This window comes from Molossus molossus, unplaced genomic scaffold (genome assembly GCF_014108415.1).
Source record: "Molossus molossus isolate mMolMol1 unplaced genomic scaffold, mMolMol1.p scaffold_m16_p_1, whole genome shotgun sequence".
Lineage (NCBI taxonomy): Eukaryota > Metazoa > Chordata > Mammalia > Chiroptera > Molossidae > Molossus > Molossus molossus.
Genome location: NW_023425344.1, coordinates 65,793,517 through 65,818,036, shown reverse-complemented (window position 1 = coordinate 65,818,036; position 24,520 = coordinate 65,793,517). Strand labels below are relative to the sequence as shown.

The 24,520-nt window shown below is 42.1% G+C and overlaps 1 protein-coding gene across 4 annotated transcripts in view; it reads right to left on the bottom strand.

Annotated features, from left to right (window-relative positions):
- AFF1 (AF4/FMR2 family member 1) overlaps positions 1-24,520 on the bottom strand; it is a 194,861-nt gene that overhangs the window by 72,850 nt on the left and 97,491 nt on the right. The gene's annotated exons all lie outside the window — the stretch shown is intronic.

The window sequence follows — 24,520 nt, the reverse complement described above, 5'->3', positions numbered from 1 at the left end:
AGGGGGAAAAGAAAGGGAGCGAGCAGTCTTCTGAGGCCTCTCTCCTGCTCCTCCTTCCCCACCTGAACTTCAGGCTGCACTTCCTCGGACTCACTGTGGGCCAGCTGTACACTGTGGGGCACTTACCTTTGTGAACATGTCTTACTGCCTTCCTACATGGCAAACAAGCTTTCCTGTTTTCATACATCCCTTTGGCAGCCCTAATCGGTGCCACTAGGTCAGTCTTTCGTGCTGGCGACTGCAATGGCGGCCCTGACAGGGAAGAACTTTTCATCTCTCCCCTAGTACTGAGCCATAAGCAGCACCAGTGCTCCCAGGCACAAGTCCCCTGGCTCTGCTCCTAAAAATGCTCTCGCAAGTACACCGTTGCTTAGCAATATTTGCCTTCCCCCTGTACGTTTGAAATTGGCAACATCTGTCCCTTTGGCAGTTTTGACTTGTGTAAAGCACCAAGCTCATAGTTTAAAAACACACAGCTTTAAGAAACGGGCAATCCTCCACTCTTTCTACTTCCCTGCAAAACCCCTAAATAGTTTAATATTTACTTATACAGGTCAATATAATAATCTACAGGATTTAAGGCAACTGATAGTACATAAGCAAAATATTTCAGCCACCAGTGAGAGTTCCTGTTAAACCCCACCTAGTAACTAGTGTGTCTGCACAACTACACCTGAGGATGTCTAAACTTAAAACCCCATTTCGTTCACAATTTTCTATATAACTAATTTTATCACTAGGTATTATGTGTAAATACATATCAGTAAGACAAGATATAAAGGCAATTTTTTCATAGAGTACGTAAGAGAATTTTCATGCTTTACACAAGTCAAAACTGCCAAAGGGACAGATGTTGCCAATTTCATGCCCAACCTCATAAATACACGCACACATACACACAGATCAATGGCAAAGGAATTTTAGAAGATTTAGAGGGGAAAAAAGTTCATTTAAGTAATTGCAACATTATGAATTTTGAAACAAATGATCTTACGTTTTCTAAGATTTTTAAATTTATCCCTCAACATAGTCATCTTAGTATTTTACTGAGGTTACTCGTTATCACTAAAGCAGCTCATAATACTGTAATTTTTTGCATAAGAAAAAACCTAATATAAAAAATAAAACTTTTTATGGGCAGTATATATGTTCTCCATATAATTATTTTTAATCTAGCACATCAACAGGAAATAAAAATCAGGGTATAATAGTCAATTAAGTATTGAACAACACTCGGTGCTTTCAAATTTTACTATGTAGATATTTTTGTTCATTTTGGCCAAACAATTTTAACATATTAGAAACACATGTTCTCAAAGTAATTCTATAGGAACTGAGTTCCAGCTACAAAGGGAAGGCTGACCTATTGCTTTCATGAAGTCTACCTAGAACTTATAGAAGCAGAAAAGACTGGGTGATACTTATGGCCACTAAAAATACATCCCCAAAGTCCTTGACTCTGGATTTATCACCCACCCTGGAAGTGTACAAGAGGCATGGATTTGGAATCCTGCTCAGCCACAATGTGAATTCAATACCTAGAATCCACTTCTCACTGTAGCTCATCGCTTGCTCCTTGCCCAGAAGCACAGTAGTTCCTGTGAAGTTTAAGTTCCTTTTGCAGTTTATGGAAAAAACTTGAGCAGACTTTGCAAATTGGGGGATTCTCAAAAATCTTAGATGTTCCTCCAAGTAATGCCCAGTGGTTCTGGCTTATAGGGTGGTACTCATGAGCTAGGTAGGTTCTGAGTTCGACACACCAGCTTCCAGACATGGCTCTGCCAGGGACCAACTATTAAATTCACTGCATGGAAAGAGATTAAGCACAGTACCCGGTACACAGTGCATTCTCAATAAAATATAGACAACACTTTTATTATGATACTACCCTAACATGAAATGTCCTTCCATTCTAAGCTTTCCCACTTCTCCACAGCATCACCCAAACACAACTTTTACTTAATGAATGTCTATGAAAACTTCCTCTGGAATGGGGAAGGGAATGTTGAATGAATGAATGAACAAATTTCATATCTTTTAATAACTGAATAGCACAATTCTTGCTTGTATCTCCTTCTGATTTACCCTGAAACTGCCAGTCTCTCCAGTTCTGAAGAATCCACCAGCCAATGAACACAGGTGGCTACAATATGTTTCTAACGAATTCTGAATTAATTAATGTAGAGAAAACATGGTAATGTGTAGAGGCTGGAATCCTGGACCCCAGGGACGAGGAGGACTGAGGGAGCCAGGGCTGGGGTATGGTGCTGTCCATCAGGCCAGTGCTGATAAGCCTGGCGGGGTCTGTCTTGCAGGATACCCCCATGTCAAGCCACATACTGGACAAAGAGAAAGAGTAAAAAAAGTTTCCCCTGAGAAGAGTTGCACAGCTAGGAGGGGAAAGCAAAGACAATCACATCAACAACACCCTTCTCCATAAGTGTTCCTATAGAGTCTACAGCAGTGATTTTCAAACTTGTGCTGCAAGAATTTTTTTAAAATGCAACATCGCCCTGGCTGGTTTGGCTCAATGGTAGAACGTCGGCCCATGGACTAATGAGTCACGGGTTCGATTCCAGTCAAGGGCACGTACCTTGGTTGCAATTCGTCCCTGGCCCTGGTTGAGGTCGTGCAGGAGGCAGCCACTCGATGTGTCCCTTTCACGTTGATGTTTCTCTCTCTCACTCTCTCTTTCTCTCTCTTCCTCTCTCTCCCTCCCACTCTATCTGAACAAAAGTGGGAAAATGTCCTCGGGTGAGGATTAAAAAATAATAATAAAAAAATTAACAATGCAATAACTTACTATTTAGTCAGGGACACTGACCTCTTTTCTCTTACACTGTCAAATTAAGAAATGACAGCAGCCAACACAATAGCTGTTTGGTGTGAATAAATCAAAATCACACTTTTTGTTTTGGTGAGATCGACAAAAAATATTTTTTGGTGTGCTGCAGAATTTTAATAATTAGTTTGTGTGTGCCATGATATGAAAAAGGTTGAAAATCGCTGGTCTATTGGGCAATAAGAAAGCCAAACCCTGGGTGGGGGGTGTGGTGTGTGTGTGTGTGTGTGTGTGTGCTTAATCAGCCACTAAAGCAATATTGAGAATTTCTCCATTCTAAGGCTTCTGGTATAAGACTTGTGCTTTTGTTGTTGTTGTTAATCCTCACCTGAGGATATTTTCTCAATTGATTTTTAGAGAGTGGAAGGGAGGGAGGGAGAGAGAGACAGAGAAACATCGATGTGAGAGAGACACATCAATTGCTGCCATCCGCACACACCCCAACTGGGCTGGGGATGGAACCTGCAACCCAGGTATGTGCCCTTAATGAGGAATCAAACTTGTGACTCTTCATTATGCAGGCTGACACTCTAACCACTGAACCACACTGGCCAGGACAAGACCTGTTCTTTTTTTTTTTTTTTTACACGAAGGGTTGGGAGGAGAGAAGTGGAGGGAGAGGCGGTGAGGAGGAGGAAGAAGAGGAAGAAGAGGGGGCAAAGGTGTGGAAGAGGAGAAGAGAGGGGAAAGGAGAGAGGAGCAAGACCTGCTCTTAAAGATGAATGCCATGAGCTATCCCACAGTGCCAATCAATAAATAATTATTAAGTCTGCAAGCAAAGAAAATAAAACACAGGCTGTAATACTTTTATCTAAATCAGCTATATCTTAACATTACTATATAGTGATACTCTACCCTATTCTGATATCCTGAAAAATAATCTATGGCCCATGCACTGTTTTCACCTCTGAAAAAGTTCAAATAGAGTCCAACCCAAGTTTCCTTCAAATCCTGCACACCACACAAAAACTTGCAGAACAACCTGCTGGCACAGACAGAAATGAACTTCTAACAGTATTATTATAAAAGCTTCTAAAAGATATTCTTCACTCCAGAAAAGTGTCTACAGTATGGTATTTGTAGCACTAGTACCAGTAACAGCTGTCAGTAGTAGAAACATATATTAAGAACCATTTGGATGAAAGGGGAAAAGAAAATAATGGAGAAATTTAGTTCTAGACTGAGACAAGTTCTTCAAACATGAAGTTTTTCACTAGAGAAGGCAAGGAAAAGTTTCAAGTCACCTCTATGCCTCAAGCTTATCTTTCTTCTATGACACTGCTCCAGCTCTTTAAACATTTTCCTTTGTGACTCAAAGTATAGTCTAATACAGTTTTACCCAAACTTCAGTCATTCTCACACTACCTTGGCAGTGATGCCATATTGTACTACCTGTACTATTCCATTTAAATCACCTTATGATCAACTCACCTTTTGTACTTGGTCTCATCCTAAGCAACAAAATGTATAAAATCCTGGATTTCATGTGTTAGTGTGTCTATTTTTCCTAACTCACATTAAGTTACATAAAATAAAGACTGATGCTCCTGTATTCTTGGAATTTCACATCAATCAATACTCTTTGAACCCAAAGTGGAATCATCCTGCTTTACGAGTTTACAAGTGTCACTATCCCCTCTGTCAGATTCAGGAAGCCTCAAAATCACAGGAAAATATGCCTACACATGCCTATCTTTACTGGATTTGTGGCCCAGACCACAAAGTCAACGCTATATGATCTGCGGTTCAGAATCATCTTTTTTTTTTTTTCAGTGTGTTTTTATTGATTTTTTGGAGAGAGAGAGGAAAGGAGAGGAAAAGATAGAGAGAGAAATATGGATCAGCTCCCTCCTGCACGCCTCCTACTGGGGACTGAGCCAGCAACTTGTGCCCTGACCAGGAATCGAACCTATGACCTCTTGGTGCCTGGGTTGATGCTCAACCACTGAGCCACACCGGTCAGGTAGAACCATCTTTTTTTTTTTCCATTTTGTGTCATGACGCCCAAATACAACTGAAAGCTGAACTAGCCTCAAGTAGTTCTCACAACCACTAATATAATTCTAGGATCTCGAAAATACAGCAGGCATTCAATATTTTATTAGTGGCACAAAATATTTATTCAGGTCTCTTGTTTTAAAAAGCATCATGTTCTGCCTGGTTGGTGTGGTTCAGTGGATTGAGCGTCATCCCATGGACTGAGAGGTCCAGGTTCGATTTCTGGTCAGGGCACATACCCGGGTTGAGGGCTCAATCCTCAGTAGGGGGCATGCAGGAGGCAGCCAATTGATGTTTCTATCTCTCTCTAAAAAAATAAAAGAAAAAAAAAATCAATAAAAACATATTTTTTTTAAAAAGCATCATGTTTTAAAACTTAAATGAAATTAAACCCATGACATAGAAATTCATGATTTCACCAAAACAACCGAGAAACACCATCAAAACAATCCAGAACATTAGGACACTTCTTAGTATCCTGGTGACGTCTTAACCTAGTTGTAAAATCAATAAAGACAACCTGAAGACAGGTAATAGACAATTTTCCTACACTGTTAATTTGCTTTTACTGTCATGCATGTCAAGGGCAGGTGGGGAATCCCACCATTTACCATATGCTAGGCTAACAGATTCCACTTCGTTTTCACAACAGCCCTGTAGCTCAGGTAAAACTGTCCCATTTAAAGGTAAAGAAAAATGAACCCAGGTATTCTGACTCCAGAGCATTATCCATTAGGACCTTACCTCCCACTTAATTTCTTTAAAAATGTAACATTCAAAGCTATTAAAACTACCTAAATTTCAGATTTTAAGCCAAGGCAAAGAAGTGAATCTATTACATTTACGCATACATTTGTGTGTGTGTGTGTTTGCTTATTTGTCTTTTTAGAGAGAGAGGAAGGGAGGGGGAAAAAGAGAGAAACATTGATTCAGTTGCCTCCCGTACACACCCCAACCAGGGATCGAACCAGTGACCTTTCAGGGCGAAGCACGATGCTCAAGTAACTGAGCCACACTGGCCAGGACCATTTACTCATACGTTTAGACAGGGTTAAAATAACTACCCTGATGATGTAGATACTGCAGCTATTTATTAAATATTGCATTTACTGTATGTCAATCATTGATCTAAGGGTATACTGTATATTTTCTTATTTAAATATGACAATTATTTTATGAGGAAGATTATATTACTAATTACAGATAAGAAATTGAGGCTAATTTGAGATCAAGACAAAATTCAAACCCAAGTCTTTTCTTAAGCCAAAACTGATACTCTTAACCTCTACCTAGATATAAAGAAGTCCCACCTGCCCTGGCCAGTTTGGCTCAGCAGTTAGAGCGTTGGCCTGCGGTCCAGAGAGACCTGGGTTCGGTTCCCGCTAGGGGCACGTACCTCGGCTGCAGTTTGTCCCGGGCCCTGGTTGGTCATGCGGGTGGCAGCCACTCCATGTGTCCCTTTCATGTCAATGTCTCAATGTCTCTCTCTCTCTCTCTCTCTCCCCCCCCTCCCTCCCTCTCTACTTGAACAAAAAATGGAAGAATGTCCTCGGATGAGGATTAAAAAAAAGAAGAAAAAGGAGTCCCACCTAATTAGGGAAAAAAAACTTAAAGTATATCTTCCTTCTCTCCAACAACATCCAATGAGTCTTTGGTGGTCCATATATTACATGTTCTTTTATATACTTATTATTCATCCCTAGTTATAAATAAGTATTAATACATCAAAATTCTCAGCAATGACAGCACTAGAGGAAAAAATGACATCCAACAAAAGTAGTTTGGAAATTCTCCAAAACAGTTTTTTTTTGGGGGGTGGGGGGGTTCTGAAACCACCCCACGAGCTGAAGCTGTCATATCCCCTCCTATTTTCCACTTTAAGTTGCAACCAATAAAGGCTATTCATATAGGAAAAAACAAAATGTATACATATAGTAAATTCTCAATGTGTTGATAGGTTCTTGGAAACTGTGACTTTAAGTGAAATGACGTGTAATGAAACCAGTTTTATCAGAGACTCACTGATTAAACAAAATTTGCATATTTCTGGTCACAAAAACATCAGCAGACTTCTAAATAAAGACCCCAAATACTGCTCATATTAAATATTAAATTAATGTGGCCCTGACCGGTTTCTCAGTGGTTAGAGCATCAGCCCTCAGACCAAAGAGTTGCAGGTTCTATTCCCAGTCAAGGGCAGGTACCTGAGTTGCAGGTTTGGTCTCCGGCCTGGTCAGGGTTGTGTGGGAGGCAACCAATCAATGTGTCTCTCTCACATTGATGTTTCTCTCTCTGTCTCTCTCCCCCAACCCCCTCCCTTCCACTCTACCTAAAAATTAATGGAAAAATATCTTCAAGTGAGGATTAACAAAAAATAAATAAAATGAATAAATAAATGTGAACTATACATAAAGATTAATAAAAACAAGATCATTATTTTCCAACCTGCTTATTTGAGTTCAGGGTCAAGGGTAGCTGGAGTCTCTACCAGCTGCTCAGGGCACAAGGCGGGAACCCACCCAGGACAGGACACCCTTCCATTACAGGGCTACCCACACTGACACCCTCTCACATTGGGACAATGTAGACATGCCAGGTCACCTAACGTGTACATCTTGGGGGTGTGGGAGGAAACCAGAGTCCCCAGAGAAAACCCACACAGACATTGGGAGAATGTGCAAACCCCACACATACAGTGTCCCTGACACAGAAGAGATTTTTTTCATCAATTTTATGACAAAACGGCATTGAACAAAATGACATTATTCGAGGATCTGCTGTATTCAAGGACCTGTATGTTGCTAAGATCAAAGTAAAGAAAGCAGCTCTTGTTTGCTGAATGGGTGTTGAAAACCAACTTCCTATTATTCGCTATGAAAACAAGAAAAGTAATTTAGAGCAAAAGCTATTAAAAGATATGCTACTGGACTTGGTATGGGAAATAACATCAGAGTCCAACTGCTATAATTCAAATTCCTTTTTTAAAAAGAACCATACTGTCTGGCTGGTGTGGCTCAGCGGTTGAGCATCAACCCATGCACCAAGAGGTCGCCAGTTCGATTCCTGGGCAGTTTGCGGGCTCGATCCCCAGTGGGGGGTAGGCAGGAGGCGACTCATCAATGTTCTCTCTCGTCAATGTTTCTATCTCTCTCTCCCTCTCCCTTCTCTCTCTAAAAATCAATAAAGAAAAATTTTTTTAAAAAAGAACCATACTACTTTAGAGCCAAAAAGAGCATGACTGACTATCCCTCCTCTTCCACAGTCAGGAAAACTAAGTGAGCACATTTCTACATTTCTACTTAGTGACAAGGAGGTAAAAATCCATATTCCACAGTGTTTGGTAGTGGCAGAAACCTAGAAATCAAAAAATTTAACAACAGGTTAAAATTGTGGATTTTTTAAACTAAAATATGAACAAGTGCCTGAGTCACACACATTTATGGGTTTATAGGAAAATATCTCCATATTTGGAAATAAGGGCAAAAGATAAAGCAGCAAAGAAGGAACTGGTTTACATAATTTCTTTAAAATTTTTGAAAATCAATCACTTTTTACTCTAACTAGAAACCATTAAACACACTCAATTATAAATCCTGGAAAAAAAAAGTCTTTGGCATGTCTGGGTTCTCATCCCATGGATGTGCCCAAAGGAAGGAATAATCACAAGAATGTAGAAACATTGTAGATAATTCTCAGACTAGAACATCAACACCTACGGGGCTCGAGCAGGGGTATGAGAGGCCCAGCAGGATGGGGCAGGCCAGAGCGTGTTGCCCTGAGGTCAGACAATTGTTGCTCTGCAGACATGCAAACACCTATCAGTGCTTCTGGTTCTTTATAAAAATAATTAAAAAAAAAAAAATCAAAATCCAGATTTCAATGTGAAATCTAGTACTTTTTTTTTTAATCCTCACCCAAGGACATTTTTTGCATTTATGTTCAGATACAGCGGGGGGGAGACACATCAACTGGTTGCTACCCACAGGACCCCAACCAGGGCGGGGTCAAACTACTACCAAGGTACGTACCCCCAGCAGGAACCGAACCTAGGACTCTCTGGTCCATGGGCCAACGCTCTAACCGCTGAGCCAAACTGGCCAGGGCTGAAATCTAGTATTTTTATATGGTGGAACTCAACACACCATACAAGACACAGCCTCTCTGTGGGTGAGCACTCTCCAATGCTGGCTTAAATGCTTTCTTCTCTCCCAAATGGGGCAATGAGAGACTGGGAAGCATGCTTGTTTTGAAGAAAAGAGTCTTTTAAAGCTAAACATAGCCCCATGTACATGTGGACATCTTCAGTTGCCTCAAAGAGAATAAAAAAGGCCTTTGGCCGAGGGTGTGGGGTGTGAGGTGTGGGGAAGGCATCAAGTCCAAAGCAGCCTCTGCTGCATTGTCTCCTCTTTGCTGCACGAGCTCCTGCCAAAGCTTGCTTCAGGGATTGGCAAATGCAGCCTGACAGATCACTAAAAACATGAACCAAGTAAGCAAAACAAACCACAGTGTAGTTATTTTACATGACTTGCATGGAATAAATCTGTGAACTATAGGTGAGTCATAACACAATAAAGGACTCAATTAGGTTCAGAACAACACACCAGTGTTTTCCCTCATCTTAGCAACTAGTTAACTGAAATCTTGAGAGAATATAAGGGACATAAAGGACTCTGGTGTCCCTGTTTTACCCTGTACTGGAAGATAATTAATCTTATTAAAAATTTAAACTCAGGTTGCCAGATGGGTATTTTCAGGGTCAATAATTCTTAAGCTACTAGGACACCAAGTAATGACAGCCAAGTGATCTAGAAGAGTTAATGCCCTTACCAAAAAAAGGGTGGTCTCATTCCGCCAAACAATTCAATCAAAGGTGAAATGTTTAAAATTGAGAATCCTTTGAGATTAACAGCAATTTTATTATGTGTACCACTTGTATTAATAAAACCCAAAATATACTAAAGAAAATCTGGTGTCTTATTTAATGCAGAGGAAAACACCTACATTTTTTTAGTATATAAAACTACCTGATTAATCTCCAAACTCAATTCAAGTACAGTAATTATGAGGCTGGAACCTACCAAGAACGTCTAATGTTCGGGTTAAGCTGTTTATTTTCAAATCCACAAGCAACAATGACTAAAATGACCTGGGAAACACTTAGGCTGAAAATAGTAAGTCAAACAATTCCTTCAAAAATTGTTGAACTTAATGCCTACTTCCCATCCAAGTGTCCTCAGCAGAAAATTCAGTCTTGTATCAAACTGATTTCCTCTCTTTGCTCTAACCAACATTGGTAAGAGGTTATCCTTCAGACTTCAGATCAAAGTGAATTGTGTAAGAACTCTTTGAGCAGAACACAGTGTAGGAAAAACCCGTTTTGCCCCAGTCCTCACTTGTGCTACAGGAAACAAGCATATGAGACAAATGATCCTGCCCTCAAAGTGCACAAGGCTCAGAGGATGATACCAAGGATAAGTGCTGAGACTAGAGGTCTGGACTTGAGGAGCACAGGAGAAAGTCAGCTCTAAAAGTCTGCATGGCTACAGCTGAGAGAAACAGCAGCAGGAGAGCCACAACCCAAGCCTGGAGAGACAGGTAAGACTGTCAGCTAGAAGGCAGCTGGCCCTGGCCGGTGTGGCTCCGTTGGTTGGAGCCCCATCCCATATAGCAAAAAGTGGTGGGTCCAATTCCCAGTCAGGGCATAATCCCAGGTTGTGGGTTCAATCCCAACTGGAAGGCAACCAACCGATGTCTCTCTCACATCAATGTTTCTCTCTCTCCCCACCCCTTCCACTCTATCTAAAAATCAACGGAAAAAATATTCTTAGGTGAGGAGTAACAAAAACAAAACAGCCCTGGTGTGGCTCAATGGATTGAGTGTTGTCCCATAAACTGAGAGGTTCCGGTTCAATTCCTGGTCCGGGCACATGCCTAGGTTTCAGGCTCAATCCCCGGTACAGGGCGTGCAGGAGGCAGCCAATCTCTGTATCTCTCACACTGATGTTTCTCTCTCTCTTATAAAATCAATTAAAAAAAAATTTTTTTAATACAATAAAAAAGAAAAGGCAAAGGGAGACAATCTAGATTTTTATCCTGAAGGTAATGAAAAGGTGCTCAAGGATCTTAAACAAGGATAACTTGATCAGGTTTTCACACAATAAAAATCACTCTTTTTGATCCTCATTCCTTTTCCTCCCCATCTTGTCTCCCTTCCCCTCCTGCTCCTCCTTTCCTTCCCCTCACTCCCTACTCCTCCTCCCTCTTCCCAATGAAAATTTTTTAAAAAATCACTCTTTTGTGGAACAGTGTGGTAGATTATTAGAAGAGAAGAAAAAGGGAAGAAGACAGGTTAGAAAGTTGTAATTGTTCAAGAAAGTGATAAAGATCTGAACTAAAGAAGGGGCAGTGAGCAAGAGAAAGAAGAAGCTTTCAACAGATACTTAACAAGTAATCTCCACAGGACAGGATTCCCAAATGGATAAAGTAGGGGACAGAAAGGAATGGGTGCTGATGCCCGAGGAAGAAGGCTGTGTGTGTGAAGAGGTACAGAGGTACAGGTGAAGAGGTGCTGTAGGCAGGCAGAATCTGAGTTCCTGCACAGCATCTACAAGGAAAGTCCAGCATGCAGCTGTATAAAAGGATTTAGAGCTCAGAACTTAGAAGTTTCAGGCTAGAAAAATCAATTTGGTGGTCATCAGTAGTTCAGTGGTCGAAGCCCTAATTGCAGATGAAATGACCAGGGAAAAGCTGCAGGAGGAGAAAAGATGGTTGAAAGCAGAGCCCTGGAGAAGGAGGGGGAAGGCAGCCTCCAAAAGAGATTAAGGCATGTTCCAAGGGGGGAGAAACCCAGACAACAAAGGAGGGCAGTGTTTAGGGGGTGGTGGGCCAAAGCCTCAAATGCCACAGAGAGGTCAAACAGGCTACATTCAAGAGCATTCCTGACTTAGTGCACTGGGGACTCTGGGGACAGTGCAGGGGAGTACTGGAGGCACAAGCCAGCCAGCATGGGTACAGCAAGAGTACAGGAGGACGGAGCAGGCACAGGCTTACCTCCTGTCTCCAAAGCTTTGGCTATGAAGGGAACAAGAAAGATGTGATTCGAGTAAGACAAAGGAGTGAGGAAGAGTGTGTCAGCCCTTTCAGCTAAGAAAGGCCTGACTCTTAGCATGGACTGTTAGAAAAGAGCCGAGTGATGGGAGGAAGGGTTAAGGTAGCCAAAAAAAGGTGTGCGGGTGGAAGGGCAGGAGGAAGAGCACCGCCTTGTCTGAGACCAAAGGGGAAAAGGTAACCGGTGGGTGTAGACAAGAACTTTTTTTTTTGAGGCATCACAGATAAAGAGAGCTGGAAAGTTACATGTCTGGTGGCCTCATTCTCTGGAAGCAAAGTTAAAGGGCTCAGAGCAGGCACATGACCACCACGACCCAAACCGAGTTTCAGCCGTCCTCTCATCTGAATTATGTGTATACCTAACACCTGCAAGATTTATCAGGTGCCGACAAGGCAAGGCCGTGTAGAAAAACAGAGCTCCTGACACTTTTTAAATAAGTGTTACATGGGTGGTGAACACAAAATACAATACAGAAATGATGTATTACAGAATTGTACACCTGAAACCTATGTAATTTTTTAAATCCTTACCCAGGAATATGTTTATTGATTTTCAGAGAGAAAAAGGTGGGGAGGGAGAGAGAGGGAGAGGAGGAGGAAGAGAGAGGGAAAAGAGGAGAGAAAGAGACAGACAGACAGACATCAGTGTGCGAGAGAAACATCAGTAGCCTCCTGCACAGGCCCTGACCAGGGATCGAATCCGAAACCTTTTGGTGTACGGGATAATGCTCTAACCAGCTGAGCCACCAGTAGCCAGGGCAAACCTATATAATTTTATTAACCAGTGTCACCCCAATAAATTAAATAAAGTGTTATACAGTCCAGCCATTGTGGCTCAGTGGACTGAGCATCAACCCATGAACTGCGAGGTCCAGGTTCGATTTCTGGTCAGGGCACATGCCTGAATTGTGGGCTCCATCACCAGTAGGGGGTGTGCACAAGAGGCAGCCAATTGATGTTTTTCTCTCACATCATTATTTCTCTCTCTCCCTTCCTCTTTCTAAAAAGTCAATAAAAACTTTTTTTTTTTTTTTTTATCCTCACCCGAGGATATTTTTCCATTTTTTGTACAGATAGAGTGGGAGGGAGAGAGAGAGAGAAACATCGATGTGAAGGGACACATCGAGTGGCTGCCACCCGCACGACCGACCAGGGCCGGGGACAAACTGCAACCGAGGTACGGGCCCTTAGCGGGAACCGAACCCGGGTCTCTCCGGACCGCAGGCCGACGCTCTAACCGCTGAGCCAAACTGGCCAGGGCACATTTTTTTTTTTTAAAGTGTTACGCAAATGATCAGTACTCCAGCCTGGATGGTGTGGCTCAGTGGTTGAGCGCTGACCCATACACCAAGAGGTTACCGGTTCAATTCCCAGTCAGGGCACATGCCCAGGTTGTGGACCAGGCCCCTGGTGTGGGGCATGCAGGAGGCGGCCAATCAATGTTCTCTCTCATCGATGTTTCTATCTCTCTCTCCCTCTCTCTCTAAAAATCAATAAAGAAAAAAATAAATAAAAAAAATCATTACTCCACAGAAACCATTTTTTGTAGTAGAAAGAGTATGAGAACTAGCAGCCAAGGGTCCTGGTTTTGTGCCCCATCTCTGCCACTAACGAGTTTAAATCATTAAACTCAGAGACTCAGTTCCATGGCACATAAAATGGTAATTTGTGCCAACCGCCTTGCCTAACGCACAAGGTTGCTGTGACAATCGAGAGACAAACAAATAAGCAAGTGCTCTGGAAACTGAACGGGGTGGGGGAGGCAGCCAGCATTTCCCAGTGCACACGTCTTCATGAAGTGAACCGCTCACACCAGGCTGCCAGCCTGACAAGGCGGCCCTTCAGCCACGAGCGTGCAGCCTGTGCCACCAGGCGGGTGGAGGGTCCTGGTGCCTCCATCTAGGTCAACCAGTTTTTAGAAGCTTGATAACCCCGAGGCAAATGTTTTCTTTCCCTGGGCTTTTCATTTATTTATTTTTAACACTTAAAAATCAAATTTTTAGGGCTTTATTCACCTAGATTATCTTAACTGGCAATTCCCGGTCCTTTGGATCTGATCCCTGTTACATTTCTCAAGTATACTCCCATGAACAAGCTAATATATTCAGTCTACCAACTTCTTTTATTTACTTATTTACTTACTTATTTATTTATTTTTATCCTCACCCGAGGACATTTTTCCACCTTTTGTTCAGACAGAGTGGGAGGCGGGGGAGGACGACATCGATGTGAAAGGGGGACACATTGACTGGCTGCCTCCTGCATGACCCGGCCAGGGACAAACTGCAACCGAGATACGTGCCCTTAGCGGGAACCGAACCTGGGTCTCTCTGAACTGCAGGCCGACGCTCTAACCGCTGAGCTGAACCGGCCAGGGCTCTACCAACTTCTTCAACATCATAATTCCTCATTATGATAATCCTTTGTCTAAATCCTACTCTTTTCCTTAAAGGCCAGTTCAAGTTTTAACTCTAATCATATTGACCACCACCTTCTGAGCTCTTATTATGTACCGAACACGGTTCTAGGCACTTACAGAATACCTCGGCCTAGCAGCCTTCTCTGTCCACATGAATAAACTGACAACACAACAACACAGCATGGTTAAGTTCCTTACCCAAGATTTCAGAGTTGTAACACCATGATGTACTGTCTGCCATGAAGCCCAAGTAATTTCTCCTTTTCATTAAGGACTCTAGTTCTTGGATAAATTACCCAATAAGCAATAAAAAAACGTCAAAAACTGGCTCCCTTCTCGCCATGCAGGCTCACCCCCACAGGGCTCTGCTCGCCTCTACCCAATCTCCTTGGACCACAGGTCCTGCACTCCTCCTGGACTTCTCACCATGTCTTGCCTCCGTGTCTCCTCTTCCCCAAAGTACTTCAAAACTCAACTATAAAAAAATGTACAGCGTCCTCTTTTGAAAGGCAACATAATGTAGGTGCCATAGTTAAGGGTGTGGACTAGAGCCAGAATATTTGGATCTGGATTTATCCAGCACCTGATGCCTCGGTAAGCTTGGACAAATGAATCTCCCTGTATTTCTGTGAGCCTCTCAATAAAACAGCTATAATATCACCTGGAGGACTGCAAAGATTAACGAGTTAATACACAGGAAGCATGTGGAAGCGTTTCCACCATAAGGGAACAAGAGAACAGTGTGAGCTTTCTGTAATTGATAGTTCCAGACTGATCACACTGTATTTTCACATGAAACAGTAAACTCGGTGTACAGGGGTCTTTTTCTCTCATTAGCCCACTTTATAACTAGTGGATATTCAAACATTTGTGGACTAAAAAGGCAGAAACCTAGAATGTAAAAACCATGAATTTTTCTACAACCAAATTGTTCCTGACAGGAAAAAGTGTTTTAACATTTTGTAAGAATGTCCAGATTAACTGATAATAGGCAAAAGAATTTTTTCACCAGTTGACATGTTCTCAAGCATGAAAAATGTTGGAAGAAACTCTAATTACAGCATAAAATACTGTAAAAAAAAAATTTGTTTTCTAAGACGCAATAACAAATATTTGCGTTAGGGTGGAGTATTATAAGAATTGGGATTTAAGGAAAAGGAGAATCCATAACGCTTGAGTTTCTAAGAATGACTACAAGAAATCTGAAAAACAGAATGCTTTTCTTTATTCACGTAGTTCAATTCAAAGCTTCAGATTCTTGCCAATGTGAAGTTTCAGGTCTATGATTTGCAAATGAACATAACGACAACAAAACCCTCAAGGTGATTTATCTAAGGGACAAGGCTAGAAATAGGACCTCTAATTACTTAAACACTGAGGCCCCTAGATTAAAACATTAAACCTCAAAACCCTTCAACCAGAGAGATTAAGGAGATTAGAATGGACCTGACAAATTACCACAGGGTCGGGGTGGGGGTGGGGGAATGCAGAGAGAAAGTAGGCCAAGCTTAAACAGGGAATTAAGTAAAGTTCAAGAGAAAACTAATGGTGTGTGTGTATGCTGAACCTCTTGGGGGGGGGGGGGGGGCTGCCAACCTGGTGATTCCAACAATTAAAGAAAGGAACATTGATGTAAAAATAGCTACGTGTAAAGTTCTTGGGAAACGTGAACATGCAGCAACATTAACCTTGGAAAATCATGATTTTCAAACAGACCTTGGCAAATGCAGAGGAGAGATACAAGGTCAAAAAATAAACTTGTTATGATAACATGAACCCGAATCCTCTCTTAAAAGGAATTCTGCTTAAATATCTCATGAGTATTGGTCACCCCCACCAAAACAGCCAAAACCAAAGCCGCTGACTCAATTCATCAACAGGACTCCCAGTGGAATATCTGGTTTTCTGTCCCTGAAGATTATCAGTTGGCTCAAAATAAAAAACAATTAATCTGGAGAAGAGCTAAAATGACTCGGGTGGCTACGTGAGAGCCTGGGAGAGTGCACAGCCTGGAAAGATTCTGGAGTTGAATGTCTACATCTTGGCAAAGGCACAACATGAGAGACCCAGGGGGGATCCAATAACCCTCCACAAACATTTCAAGTGTGAAAACAACAAGGAGGAATAGGAATTTCTTATCCTGGTACCAAATGTACTTCTGGCATTTTGAGGAGGAATAGAAAGTAAAACATTCACAGAAAACAACTCTAATATCACCCAAAAGTTTTTTTCAAGGTTAGACTGGGTTTTCTTCTTGGGCTACTACAAGCAATTCTATTCTTTACACTAACTCATTTCTAGCCGTTTTAGAGCTTTAAAAAATATATATATTTTATGCCTATGTTATTTAAAATGTTTCCTTTGGGGTTTAAAGTATTTCTTCAAACATAAAAAATTGCCAGGATTAGTCCTGGTTGGGTGGCTCAGCTGGTTGGAGTGTCATCCAGTACACCTAAGGACTGCGGGTTCGACCCTAGGTTGGGGCACTCACCGGAAGCAACAGATCAGATCAATGTTTTTCTTTTTTTGTTTTAATCCTCACCCTAGGACATTTTTGCACCTATCTTCAGATAGAGTGGGAGGGAGAGAGGGGGGAAGAGAGAGAGAGAGGAACATGAATGTGAGGAGACACACTGAGTGGTTGCCACCCACATGACCCCAAATGTGGTGGGAACAAACAGCAACCAAGGTACATGCCCTTAGCAGGAACCGAACCCAGGACTCTCTGGTCCGCAGGTCGACGCTCTAACCGCTGAGCCAAACCGGCCAGGACTCAATGTTTTTCTTTATTTCTCTCTCTCTCTCTAAAAAATAAAATAAAATCAATGAAAATATACTTTCAGATGAGATTTTTTTTTTAATTGCCAGGATCAGGAAATTAAAGGTGGCGGTTTCTACTCAGTTCTAGTTGGTGAAACTGAAAATTTTAATTTTTAGCCCTGGCCGGTTTGGCTCAGCGGTTAGAGCGTCGGCCTGCGGTCCGGAGAGACCCGGGTTCGGTTCCCGCTAAGGGCACGTACTTCGGTTGCAGTTTGTCCCCGGCCCTGGTTGGTCGTGCGGGTGGCAGCCACTCGATGTGTCCCTTTCAAGTCGATGTTTCTCTCTCTCTCTCTCTCTCCCTCCCACTCTATCTGTACAAAAAAAAAAAAAACTTTTTAATTTTTACCAGAATTCTCCAGTTTGTAAATACTGGTTCAAGGGGGTGGGGCAGGGAGGCAGCATATCATACAGGCAAAACAAAATCATCTACAGGCCCAATCTAGCCTTCTGGCTCTTTGAATTTCTACAACAAACTTGTCTGTCACTTGCTACTAGTTTTTAACCTCTATATTTACATATAGAGGTCTACAATTTAGCCAGCCTCTAAATAGATACAGGTTACTTCCTTTCATTATTTCTCACAGATTGGAAGTATTCTGCTCCAGACCCCAACATCAATTGTGTACACAAATAACCTTTTGCTTAGCTATCATTTTCCTAACACAAAACATTTAAGTCATGAAGGTCTATCCAAATTAAGTGAGAGGAGCTTATGGAATCTAATTTAAATTTGCTATAAAAGTTACTATAGCCTGGCTATGTGGTTCAGTGGTTGAGCACCGACCCATGCACTGAGAGGTTGCTAGTTCGATTCCTCGATTCCCGGTCAGGGCACATGCCCAGGTTGCAGGCTCATCACCCAGTATAGGGTGTGCAGGAGGTAGCCAATCGGTGTTTCTCTCTCATCGATCTAACTCTCTTCTCCCTCCCTCTTCTTCTCTATCTATAAAATAAATAAATAAATATATATTTTTACAAAAGTTACTATAATAGCCTTGGCTGGGTTTGGCTCATTGGTTAGAGCATCAGCCACAGAACAAAGAGTAACAGGTTTGATTCTGGTCAAGGGCATGCACCTTAGTCGTGGTTTGATTCCTGTTTCTGGTAAGGGTCATGTAGGAGGCAGCCAACTGATGATGTTTCTCTCTCTCTCTCTCTCTCTCTCCCCTCTCCCTCCCTCCCTACCTGAAAAAAAAAAAATCAATGGAAAAATATCCTTGGGTGAGGATTAAAAAAAACCAAAAATGTTGCTATAATAAAAACATTTTTAGCCCTGGCCGGTTTGGCTCAGTGGTTAGAGCGTCCGCCTGCGGTCCGGAGAGACCCGGGTTCGGTTCCCGCTAAGGGCATGTACCTTGGTTGCAGTTTGTCCCCGGCCCTGGTTGGTCGTGCGGGTGGCAGCCACTCGATGTGTCCCTTTCACATCGATGTTTCCCTCTTTCTCTCTCTCCCTCCCACTCTGTCTGTACAAAAAATGGAAAAATGTCCTTGAATGAGGATTAAAAAAAAAAAACATTTTTAGGAAACTGAGGAAAGCTAGATAAGATTGTATCAGAATCTTACTTTCCTCACAAGCATGAAAATGTTGTGGGCGCAAGAAAGGAAAACATGAACTGTGTAGAAAGAGAAGAGTGTGATCTTGGGGACACACTCCCTTGTTTCTTCCCTAAAGCTACTGTCATGTCCTACTTAAGCAAAAGCCCCGTTAACTCAGTATAATCTGTCCTGTTGCCTGAGGCCCACCTGGAAGACTGGATCCCTTATCTCACTCCTGTGGCCTATTATCATCTCTTCTGGGACAGTTTTCATGTCCAGGCTCTAGAACAAACTTCACGAGAATCAGATGCAGATTCTTGAGACTACCTGTATACCTGCCAAATCAATCTCCTAGGAAATTTTTATTTTTTACCAATTTGTATTTTTAACAGCCTTCTCCAGACACAAAATTTCCCTTTGATCTAAAGCACTGGGCTTATAGCCCCAGAGGATTTGTTGCAAAGGTCTCTACATCACGTGGTATAAGTCACTGGCACATACCATTCCTTCTGCTTGCAACACCAATGCTGTTTAACCCCTAACACGCCTGTTGTGCTATGGTATGAATGTTCATGTGCTCCCGAATTTCATGTTGAAATCCTAAACCACAAAAGTAACAACTGTTAGAGGTGGGCTTTGGAGAAATGCTCAAGTCATGAGGGTAGAGTCCTCATGTGGGGTTAGTGTCCTGTAAAAGAAGTTCCAGAGAGATCCCTACCCTTCTCCCATGTGACAACACAACGAGAAGGTACCCGCTGAACACCACAAAGAGGGTCCCTCAAGAGAATGCGACCGTTCTGGTGCCTTCGTCGTGGACTGCCAGCCTCCAGAACTGTGAGAAGTAAACCTCCATTGTTATAAGTCACCCAGTCTGTGGTATTTCGTTATAGCAGTCTGGGTGGACGAAGACAACCCCTCACTTTCGTAACTTCTACTCAACGTTCAGGTCTCATTCAAAGAGTACTTCCTCAGAGAAGTACCATTCTCTGAGCTCCTTCATTCTAGGTCACAGTCCCCTTTATCAATCTTATACCAGTGTGTAAATTCCTTTACAGCATTTGTCAAAGTTCTCACACACTGATCTGAGTGGTTATTTGAATAATGTCAGTTTCTAACGAGATAGCTAAGGTCCAGCAGGACTGGAACCACCTGGCTTTGCTCACCGCTGTAACCTCATCCCCAGCATGGGGCCTGGCAAACAGTAGGTACTAGAGATATTTGAGTTAAAAGCTGCTGAACTGATGATGTATATGGAAGACAGTGGGCTTCTTAACTGTACTCTGAGTAGTGCACCAGCAGGATACACACCACTGACAGACCGCAAGTTAGCTGCCTGCGTTCCTCTTTCAAGGTTTGAGATAATGAGAGCGCTAAATATGGAAGTAGGAAAGATTGTGTGCACTTACAAATGCAAAGTGAATCACTATCACACAGTTCACCACTGTGGATTACTTCACTCTGCCAGGCTGGCAGTTTATTGAAAACGGAAGGCTCAATTTAAGAGCTGCCATGGGTCAAAGTGGTCCGACAAAAAATTCACGACTGCAGGTGACATTTCAGTTTTGGAAATCAGGTAGAACCATTTCGTAACAGAAAAAGTTCCTAAATGATGGCCTGAAAGACCACAAGGGAAAGACCAATGCTTTGTGGAAATCAGAGACCATCAGGACTCAAAGCCACATTTATCTGGAGCAGAACAGAGTAGGACCATGTAAGGAGATGGAAGTAATGGCAACCTAATAATCAAGGTGCTAGGTTCCCGTGAGTTATTTGGGATGCAAATTAAGACAACTGTACCATTTCCACGTACTTCAAACCCGAAGTAAAAATAAAAATTAAAAACAAAAAATAGAAAACTATAATTTCCACTAATGTACAGACTTCTCAAGTTTCCCAGATGTTTTCCAGTTTTTGCTTCTGAAGACCTAGCAGGTCATTTCTTTCCACCCAAAGCCTTGAATACTTACTACACGCAAACACGTCCCAAATTTAGTCTTACCTGAATATATAACAGCATCTCAAATTTAATACATGGCCTATTCAGAAAAGGTTTCCCACCCTGGCTGGTTTGGCTCAGCGGTTAGAGCCTCCACCTGTGGTCCAGAGAGACCCGGGTTCGGTTCCCGCTAAGGGCACGTACCTCGGCTGCAGTTTGTCCCTGGCCCCAGCTGGGGTTTTGCAGGAAGTGGCCACTCGATGTGTCCCTTTCACATCGATGTTTCCCCACCCCCCAACCCCTTTCCACTCTATCTGAACAAAAATGGAAAATTGTCCTTGGGCGAGGATTAAAAAAAAAGAAAGATTTCCCTCCAAACCTGTTCCACCCAAGTCAACTCCATCTCAAGTAGCTAGTATCATCCCACCATCCCCACCTCTCAAATAAATAAAACCTATGAGCCACACCTCAGGCCCACTCCTATCTCCAATCAATCACAAAGCCCCATTGGTTCTCTGCCAAATATATCTGGAATTTGTCCACTTCTCACTATGTCCACTGCTACCATTATAACGCCAAGCCATCATCATCATTGCTTACCTGCTCACTGTTCTCCCTGTTTCTGCCCACCCTGGCCCTTCCAAGTCATTCTCCACCAAGGAGCCAGAATGATCTTTTTCAAAAATGAGATCTCACCCCCTGCTCAAACTCCTCCGATGGTCTTCAGTCACAGTTACCAACAAGTGAAAGTATAAAGATCACAGAACTCAGAGTTCTAGCTCTGGCTGTTACTAACTATATATTTTAGCAAAATGAAGTAACCTCACCCTTCCTTAGCATTATTTGCAAAATGAAAGGGCTGTATGTTTAGCTTTAAGTTCTAATACTCTAAGTCCAGTAAACATGAGATATGCCTATCTCAGCTTATGCCATTTCTCCCTTTCAATAAAATGCTTATTTCATACATCCTGTATCTAAGCACTCCCTCCCTTCCAGGTTCATGCTCATGAACAGGCACACAGAGATGCCATGGTTTTTCTCTCACTTTCCTTTGTTACCTTTAGGCAGAAAATGAAAATATAAAGGGATCTCAACCTTCCACTTGAGTAGGTCCATCTCCGAGGCGCACCTCTACAGTTGGAAGTTCTCCGAATGAGACCAGTGAGCACTGGCTGTGCCCTCAGATGGGTCACTTGAAGCTGTTCTACATCTTCCAGTTGATACCAATCTAAAACTGACACACCCAGAGGAAACCAAGTGCAGATTTTTGAAGGCCAGGCCTCTATGTAGTCTGAAGACTGACCTTTTGGTCGTTTTCTCCTCTAGGATTTTAAGAAAAATTAAGTTTTAAAAATAAGAATGACTCATCCCTGCCCTGGCTAGTGTGGCTCAGTTAGTTGGACACTGTTTTGTGCACTGAAAATTGCTGGTTCAATATCCTGGTCAGGGCACCTGCCCGGGTTGCAGGCTCAATCCTTGGTAGGGGGCTTGCAGGAGGCAGCCAATCGATGTTTCATTTTCACATCGATGTTTGTCTCTCTAAAAATCAATAAAAAAAAACAAAGAATGACTTATCCCAGAAAAGTACATAATTTCTTAAGGAAAACCAACTAAAATATACAAAACAAGTATTTTCTATGAAGTGAAAGGACAGAAAAGAGTGGAAACAACCCACATTATGTGGCTTGAGTATGAAGGAACACCAAAGAGACTAGATAGACGGTCCCATTTCCATTCATTTTGAAAACACCGTTTCAAGGAAGCAGGGGGGAAGGGAGAGCAGTGGAGCAAACCACAAAACCCTCACATCCAGAAAACGGGGAAAGAAAAGCCTTCGGACAAATTAAACAAATAAAGAAAAACCACTTAAACTAAGACAGCTCCTTCCTCCCAGCTCTACTGACAGCCAACTTCCTCTTCTGCCTCTCATTCTGCGTCCTTTGGGTCCCAATGTCACAAATAACCCGAGATATTGTTAATATTCTGGCTCTATATTCAGAGTTCACCTGCTTTGCATTGAACTCCCCACTTTTTGTCCCCCATCTCTGTGCTTTCTTTTGGAATCCCCAGAATATTAAATTTGATATTTGAAAGTCAATCTACAGTTTCTGCAAAACAAAAATATTCCCATTTAACTAGGTGTGTGAAAAGGTAATTAATGCTAACTGTGTGAAATGTGAGATCTTAGTTAAAAGAGCTGAATCAAATCCAAAACCTAGCCAGAGTGTACCAATATCCCTTCATCACAGATTTTGTTCCCTTTCATTCCAAGCTCTTGGCTCCTAATTCTCCTCACAAAGGACATCCCAAGCCCTCCATCTGCCTGAGCCCCTCGTTTCAAATCCCCGCCCAAACCAGCACTACCCAGAGGCTCCAAGGGGCTGGCACTGTAGCTACCACTGACAGGAGAACCCTGAGCAGAAGCCACAGAGAGCCATAGAATTAAAATGAATGCTGACTGCAAATACAGGCCAAAGACGAAAAGTCTGTATCTACTCAACTGCTGACAGCAGGTGCATTTGTGCCAAGAAAACACCATTCTCCAATCACCAAACTTAGAGAGGATTTTGTTCATTTCAAACGTCCCCTCAGAAAAATATGCAAAGGCCATCTAACATAGTCCTATGCCTGAAATTATATATGAAATAAGACCTTGGAATAATCTCAACTCAGCTTATCTTTTTTTTTTTTTTTTTTTTTTTTTACCAAGAAAGCAAAAAGTAAAGTAGGATCCTCTTTCCTGAAAGGCTCCTGGGAAGGATACTGGCTGATTCATTTCCATGGGTTCCCAGTCTTAAGGCTGACACCTGAAACCTGCTCAAGCACCTAGTGGCAGGTGGTTCGCCCTCGGCTGCCCTCTAACTGCTTCATGTGCGTAGACTGTCCTCTCTCCTGGCAGAGACCAGTGTTTCTTTGGCGTCCTACCCTGCACTTCAGCATATGGTTGGGCATTTGGTGGATAATGCAAATATTTGCTATTTTGTCTTAAAATTGTTTTAAAGCCATTTTTAGTTACTTTGGTTTTTTTTTAAGAGAGTAATGTCAAATTATCCCCTTATCTTTTTTTTTTTAAAAGACTAGAAAATAGAACAGATCCTATTTGAAAAATAAAGCAAAGCAAATCCCATTAAGTTCTTTACTATCTTAATTATAAGGCAAGCTCACTGGCCCTCCTTCAGAGGAGGGAGGGTCTCTCTTTATTCTTCCCCGCCTTCATTCTTCTCCCTTCCCCTAAATCCACCACAGCATAAAATGTTCAATGGCTCATTCTGGCGAAACTTCATAAAATGGAGTTAAAGGCAGAGTTCTGCCAACCTGGTCATTTCTATCATTTCCTTTATTCACCCCTTTCTCATTTTTCCTCAGTCACCAAACAAGTCATATTCTGAAGATGTTAGGAAACACTCTAGCACTCAGACCCCGACCTCTTCTAAACCAAGGAACAGATTTTTCTCTTACAGATAAGGGTTATCTTTCCAGCTAAGGATCCTGGAATCTGGTGGCTTTTTTAACCTTAAGGAATTTTACCCTCTGGCACTATATAGGACTGCTATCCAGGGGCATACAAGTTTTTGAGCAATGGATATGCACATTAGCATGTTTATACAATAGATGTAACAAGACCACCCACTTTAACTTAACAGATAAGCTTTAAAAATTCACTTCAAACATTTTACTTAAACTATTGATCTGAATTTTGGAGTCACTGGCACCGATTTAGAATTTCAGTGATAGGCTGTGGGCTCTGACTCACCTCATTCAAACACAATGCTGTCATTTATCCAAGGGGCAGAAAAAGGTTTTTCTTTGTTGAAAAAGATAGAGTATGTTGGTTTCTTGAAAAAGCCACAGTTGAGAAACA